At 41.0% G+C, this 7793-nt stretch overlaps 1 non-coding gene across 1 annotated transcript; it reads left to right on the top strand.

Moving 5' to 3' along the window:
• The first annotated feature begins 6627 nt into the window (after positions 1 to 6627).
• LOC112781468 (small nucleolar RNA R71) lies at positions 6628 to 6735 on the top strand. The gene has a single exon (XR_003192244.1). It is a non-coding gene; the product is annotated as a small nucleolar RNA R71 (small nucleolar RNA).
• The last annotated feature ends 1058 nt before the right edge of the window (positions 6736 to 7793 follow it).

The raw sequence follows: 7793 nt of genomic DNA on the forward strand, positions 1-7793 counted from the left end.
ATTCATCGCTCTTTCTTTCCCTGGTAATGGCGCCAAAAAAAAAAACATGATGCCAATACCATGGTTCACAACTTCGCACAACTAACCAGCAAGTGCACTGGGTCGTCCAAGTAATACCATACGTGAGTAAGGGTCGAATCCCATGGAGATTGTTAGTATGAAGCAAGCTATGGTCACCTTGTAAATCTCAGTCAAGCGGATATAAAATAGTAATGGGGTTTTCGAAATTAATTAATAAAATAGGGATAGAAATACTTATGTAAATCATTGGTGAGAATTTCAGATAAGCGAATAGAGATGCTTTCGTTCCTCTGAACCTTAGCTTTCCTGCTATCTTCATCCAATCAGTCTTACTCCTTTCCATGGCTGGCTTTATACAAGGGCATCACCGTTGTCAGTGGCTACATCCCCTCCTCTCAGTGAAAATGGTCAACGCACTCTGTCACGGCACGGGTATTCATCTGTCGGTTCTCGATCATGCTGGAATAGGATTCACCCTCCTTTTGCGTCTGTCACTAACGCCCAGCACTCGTGAGTTTGAAGCTCGTAACAGTCATTCAATCATTGAATCCTACTCGAAATACCACAGACAAGGTTTAGACCTTCCAGATTCTCTTGAATGCCGCCATCATTCTAGCTTACACCACGAAGATTCCGATTAAGAGATCTAAGAGATACTCATTCAATCTAATGTAGAACGGAAGTGGTTGTCAGGCACGCATTCATAGGGAATGATGATGATTGTCACGTTCATCACATTCAGGTTGAAGTGCAAATGAATATCTTAGAAGCAAAATAAGATGAATTGAATCGAAAACAATAGTACTTTACATTAATCTTTGAGGAACAGCAGAGCTCCACACCTTAATCTATGGAGTGTAGAAACTCTACCGTTGAAAATACATAAGTGATAATGGAGTTCATTGGTCTCGGCCCCAGAGGGGAACCGGAGTAACCAAGACTACTATGATCCGAAGATAAAACTCAGGATGTCAAATACAATAGTGAAATGTCCTATTTATAATAAACTAGCTACTAGGGTTTACAAAAGTAAGTAATTGATGCATAAATCCACTTCCGGGGCCCACTTGGTGTGTGCTTGGGCTGAGCTTTGAGTGTTGCACGTGTAGAGGTCCTTCTTGGAGTTGAACGCCAGCTTTTGTGCCAGTTTGGGCGTTCAACTCTGGTTTTGGATCCTTTTCTGGCGCTGGACGCCAGAATTGGGCAGAGAGCTGGCGTTGAACGCCAATTTGCATCGTCTAAACTTGGGCAAAGTATGGACTATTATATATTGCTGGAAAGCCCTGGATGTCTACTTTTCAACGCAATTGGAAGCGCACCATTTTGAGTTCTGTAGCTCTAGAAAATCCATTTTGAGTGCAGGGAGGTCAGAATCCAACAGCATCAGCAGTCATTCTTCAACCTCTGAATCTGATTTTTGCTCAAGTCCCTCAATTTCAGCCAGAAAATACCTGAAATCACAGAAAAACACACAAACTCATAGTAAAGTCCAGAATTGTGAATTTAACATAAAAACTAATGAAAACATCCCTAAAAGTAACTAGATCCTACTAAAAATATACTAAAAACAATGTCAAAAAGCGTATAAATTATCCGCTCATCACAACACCAAACTTAAATTGTTGCTTGTCCCCAAGCAACTGAAAATCAAATAGGATAAAAAGAAGAGAATATACTATAAATTCCAAACTATCAATGAAACAGAGCTTCAATCATATGAGCGGGACTTATAGCTTTTTGCCTCTTGAATAGTTTTGGCATCTCACTTTATCCATTGAAGTTCAGAATGATTGGCATCTATAGGAACTCAGAGTTTAGATAGTGTTATTGACTCTCCTAGTTCAGTATGATGATTCTTGAACACATCTATTTTATGAGTCTTGGCCGTGGCCCTAAGCACTTTGTTTTCCAGTATTACCACCGGATACATAAATGCCACAGACACATAATTGGGTGAACCTTTTCAGATTGTGACTCAGCTTTGCTAAAGTCCCCAATTAGAGGTGTCCAGGGTTCTTAAACACACTCTTTTTTTTGCTTTGGACCCTGACTTTAACCGCTCAGTCTCAAGTTTTCACTTGACACCTACACGCCACAAGCACATGGTTAGGGACAGCTTGGTTTAGCCGCTTAGACCAGGATTTTATTCCTGTAGGCCCTCCTATCCACTGATGCTCAAAGCCTTGGGATCTTTTTTATTTGCCCTTGCCTTTTGGTTTTAAGGGTTATTGGCTTTTTGCTCTTGCCTCTTGGTTTTAAGAGCTTTTGGCTTTTTCTGCTTGCTTTTTTTTTTCTACAAGCTTTGTTCTTTGCTGCTTTTTCTTGCTTCAAGAATCATTTTTATGATTTTTCAGATTATCAAATAACATGTCTCCTAGTCATCATTCTTTCAAGAGCCAACATATTTAACATTCTTAAACAACAACTTCAAAAGACATATGCACTGTTCAAGCATTCATTCAGAAAACAAGAAGCATTGTCACCACATCAATATAATTAAACTAAGTTCAAGGATAAATTCGAAACTCATGTACTTCTTGTTCTTTTGAATTAAAACATTTTTCATTTAAGAGAGGTGATGGATTCCTAGGACATTCATAACTTTAAGACAAAGTTACTAACTACTAATGATCATGTAATGAAGACACAAACATAGATAAGCACATAACATAGAAAACGAAAAACAGAAGAAATAAGAACAAGGAATGAATCCACCTTAGTGATGGTGGCGTTTCTTTCTTGAGGAACCAATGATGTCCTTGAGCTCTTCTATGTCTCTTCCTTGTTTTTGTTGCTCCTCCCTCATTGCTTTTTGATCTTCTCTTATTTCATGAAGGATGATGGAGTGCTCTTGATGTTCCACCCTTAGTTGTCCCATATTGGAACTCAATTCTCCTAGGGAGGTGTTAATTTGCTCCCAATAGTTTTGTGGAGGAAAATGCATTTGAGGCACCTCCGGGATCTCATTGTGATGAGCTTCATACGTCTCTTGAGCTCCATGAATGGGCTCTCTTGCTTGCTCCATCTTTTTCTTAGTGATGGGCTTGTCCTCTTTAATGAGGATATCTCCCTCTATGTCAATCCCAGCCGAATTGCATAGGTGGCAAATGAGGTGAGGAAAGGCTAACCTTGCCATAGTGGAGGACTTGTCAGCCACCTTGTAGAGTTCTTGAGGTATAATCTCATGAACTTCCACCTCCTCTCCAATCATGATGCTATGGATCATGATGGCCCGGTCTATAGTAACTTCAGACCGGTTGCTAGTGGGAATGATTGAGCATTGAATGAACTCCAACCATCCTCTAGCTACAGGCTTAAGGTCCAGTCTTCTTAGTTGAACCGGTTTGCCTTTTGAGTCAATTTTCCATTGAGCTCCTTCTACACATATGTCCATAAGGACTTGGTCCAACCTTTGATCAAAGTTGACTCTCCTTGTGTAGGGGCGTGCGTTCTCTTCCATGTTTGGCAAGTTGAACGCCAACCTCACATTTTCCGGACTAAAATCTAAGTATTTCCCTCGAACCATTGTAACATAGTTCTTTGGATCCGGGTTCTTACTTTGATCATGGTTCTTGGTGATCCATGCATTAGCATAGAACTTTTGAACCATTAGGATGCCGACTTGTTGGATGGGATTTGTTAGAACTTCCCAACCTCTTCTTTGAATTTCATGTCGGATCTCCGGATACTCATTTCTTTTGAGTTTGAAAGGGACCTCAGGGATCACCTTCTTCTTGGCCACAACATCATAGAAGTGGTCTTGACGGGCTTTGGAGATGAACCTTTCCATCTCCCATGACTCGGAGGTGGAAGCTTTTGTCTTCCCTTTTCCTTTTCTAGAGGATTCTCCGGTCTTAGGTGCCATCAATGGTAATGGAAAAACAAAAAGCTTATGCTTTTACCACACCAAACTTAGAATATTGCTCGCCCTCGAGCAATAAAAGAAAGAATAGAGGAAGAAGAAGAAGATATGGAGGAGTGGGAGAAGGGGTTGTGTTTCGGCCAAGAAGAGAAGAGAGTGTTGTGTTGTGTGAATTTGAAGAAGAATGGAGGGCGTTATATAGGGAAGGGAGGGGGGGTTAAGGTTTGGCCATTTAGGGTGGGTTTGGGTGGGAAATTGATTTTGAATTTTGAAGGTAGGTGGAGTTTATGAGGTAGGTTTATAGGGAAGAGTGGATGGATGTGAGTGGTGAAGAGGTGATGGGAAAGAGAGATTGAGGTGATTGGTGAAGGGTTTTGGGGAAGAGTGTTTATGGGATTGTGTGAAAGAGGGGTGAGAAGAAGTGAGTGGAGGTAGGTGGGGATCCTGTGGGGTCCACAGATCCTGAGATGATCCTGTGGGGTCCACAGATCCTGAGATGATCCTGTGGGATCCACAGATCCTGAGGTGATCCTGTGGGGTCCACAGATCCTGAGGTGTTCAAGGATTTACAACCTTGCACCAACTTAGGCATGTAAAATGCCCTTGCACACAACTCTGGGCGTTCAGCGCCAGGTTGGTGCCCATTTTGGGCGTTCAACGCCCATTTACTGGCCATTTCTGGCGTTGAACGCCAGAACCATGCTTGTTCTGGGCGTTCAGCGCCAGCTCCTCTCCAGGGTGCAATTCTGGCGTTCAGCGCCCAAATGATGCCCATTTTGGGCGTTCAGCGCCCAAATACTGCCCATTTTGGGCGTTCAGTGCCAGAACAATGCTCTGTTCTAGCGTTGAATGCCAGGCAGATGCTTCCTCCAGGGTGTGATTTTTCTTCTGCTGTTTTTGATTCCGTTTTCAATTTTTATATTTATTTTGTGACTCTACATGATTATGAACCTGTAGAGACATATAACCAAGAAAAATATAGTTAGATAAAAATTGGGTTGCCTCCCAACAAGCGCTTCTTTAATGTCAATAGCTTGACAGTGGGCTCTCATGGAGCCTCACAGATGTGCAGAGCTTTGTTGAGACCTCCCAACACCAAACTTAGAGTTTGGATATGGGGGTTTGACACCAAACTTAGAGTGTGGTTGTGGCCTCCCAACACCAAACTTAGAGTTTGACTGTGGGGGCTTTGGTTGACTCTGCTTTGAGAGAAGCTTTTTCTGCTTCCTCTCCATGGATGTAGAGAGAGATCCTTGAGTTGTAAACACAAGGTTGTCCTTATTTAATTGAAGGATCAATTCTCCTCTGTCCACATCAATCACAGCTCTTGCTGTGGCTAGGAAAGGTCTTCCTAGGATGATGGATTCATCCTCTTCCTTTCCAGTATCCAGGACTATGAAATCAGCAGGGATGTAAAGACCTTCAACCTTTACTAACACATCCTCTACTTGTCCATAAGCCTGTTTTCTGGAATTATCTGCCATCTCTAATGAGATTTTAGCAGCTTGTACCCCATAGATTCCCAGTTTCTCTATTACAGAGAGGGGCATGAGGTTTATCCCTGAACCAAGGTCACACAGAGCCTTAAAGATCATGGTGCCTATAGTACAAGGTATTATAAACTTTCCAGGATCCTGTCTCTTCTGAGGCAATGTCAGTTGATCCAGATCACTTAGTTCATTGATGAACAAGGGAGGTTCATCTTCCCAAGTATCAATGCCAAATAATTTGGCATTTAGCTTCATGATTGCACCAAGAAACTTGGCAGCTTGCTCTTCAGTAACATCCTCATTCTCTTCAGAAGAGGAATACTCATCAGAGCTCATGAATGGCATAAGGAGGTTCAATGGAATCTCTATGGTCTCTAGATGAGCCTCAGAGTCCTTTGGTTCCTCAGAGGGAAGCTCCTTATTGATCACTGGACATCCCAGGGGGTCTTCCCCCTTGGGATTCACGTCCTCTCCTTCCCTTACAGGTTCGGCCATGGTGCTTATGTCAATGGCCTTGCACTCTCCTTTTGGATTCTCTTCTGTATTGCTTGGGAGAGTACTGGGAGGGATTTCAGTGATCCTTTTACTCAGCTGGCCCACTTGTGCTTTCAAATTTCTAATGGAAGACCTTGTTTCATTCATGAAACTCACAGTGGCCTTAGATAGATCAGAGACTAAATTTGCTAAGCTAGATGGATTCTGCTCAGAATTCTCTGTCTGTTGCTGAGTGGATGATGGAAAAAGCTTGCTATTGCTAAACCTGTTTCTTCCACCATTATTAAAGCCTTGTTGAGGCTTTTGATCCTTCCATGAGAAATTTGGATGATTTTTCCATGATGAGTTATAGGTGTTTCCATAAGGTTCACCTAAGTAATTCACCTCTGCTATTGCAGGGCTCTCAGGATCATAAGCTTCTTCTTTAGAAGATGCCTCTTGAGTACTGTTGGATGCAGCTTGCATTCCATTCAGACTCTGAGAAATCATATTGACTTGCTGAGTCAATATTTTTTTCTGAGCCAATATGGCATTCAGAGTATCAACCTCAAGAACTCCCTTCTTCATAGGCGTCCCATTATTCACAGGATTCCTTTCAGAAGTGTACATGAACTGGTTATTAGCAACCATGTCAATGAGTTCTTGAGCTTCTGCAGGCATTTTCTTTAGGTGAATGGATCCACCTGCAGAAGTATCCAATGACATCTTTGATATCTCAGATAAACCATCATAGAAGATATCCAGGATGGTCCATTCTGAAAGCATGTCAGAAGGACACTTTTTGGTCAGCTGCTTGTATCTTTCCCAAGCTTCATAGAGGGATTCACCTTCTTTCTGTCTGAAGGTTTGAACATCCACTCTAAGCTTGCTCAGCTTTTGAAGAAGAAAGAACTTGGCTAAGAAAGCCGTGACCAGCTTATCCCAAGAGTTCAGGCTGTCTTTGGGTTGAGAGTCCAACCAGATTCTAGCTCTGTCTCTTACAGCAAATGGGAAAAGCATGAGCCTGTAGACTTCAGGATCTACTCCATTAGTCTTAACAGTATCACAGATCTGCAAGAATTCAGTTAAGAACTGAAAAGGATCTTCAGATGGAAGTCCATGAAACTTATAGTTCTGCTGCATCAGAGAAACTAGCTGAGGTTTCAGCTCAAAGTTGTTTGCTCCAATGGCAGGAATGGAGATGCTTCTTCCATGTAAATTGGAATTAGGTGCAGTAAAGTCACCAAGCATTCTCCTTGCATTATTATTATTTTCGGCTGCCATCTCCTCTTCCTGTTCGAAAATTTCTGAAAGGTTCTCTCTGGATTGTTGTAATTTAGCTTCTCTTAATTTCCTCTTCAGAGTCCTTTCAGGTTCTGGATCTGCTTCAATAAGAATGTTCTTGTCCTTGCTCCTGCTCATATGAAAAAGAGAGAACAGAAAAATAATAATAATAGGGGTCCTTTTTACCACAGTATAGAGGTCCCAGTGTGAGTAGAAGAAAAGAAGAAGAAGAAATTCGAACACAGATGGAAGAGGGGGTTCGAATTTGGGTGGGATGAAGTGTTAGTAGATGAATAAATAAATAGAAGGAGATGAGAGAGAAGGAGAATTTTCGAAAATAATTTTTGAAAAAGAGTTAGTGATTTTCGAAAATAGTTTTTGAAAAATGTTAGTAATTTTCGAAAATGAAAATCAAAAAATTAAAATAATTAGTTAATTAAAAAGAAATTTTTTGAAAAAAAGGGGAGATATTTTCGAAAAATAGAGAGAGAGAGTTAGTTAGGTGGTTTTGAAAAAGATAAGAAACAAACAAAAAGTTAGTTAGTTAGTTGAAACAAATTTTGAAAATCAATTTTGAAAAGATAAGGAGATAAGAAGTTAGAGAAGATATTTTGAAATCAAATTTTTGAAAAAAATAAGATAGGAAGATATTTTTGAAAAGA

The sequence above is a fragment of the Arachis hypogaea genome, chromosome 19 (assembly GCF_003086295.3).
Source record: "Arachis hypogaea cultivar Tifrunner chromosome 19, arahy.Tifrunner.gnm2.J5K5, whole genome shotgun sequence".
Classification (NCBI taxonomy): domain Eukaryota; kingdom Viridiplantae; phylum Streptophyta; class Magnoliopsida; order Fabales; family Fabaceae; genus Arachis; species Arachis hypogaea.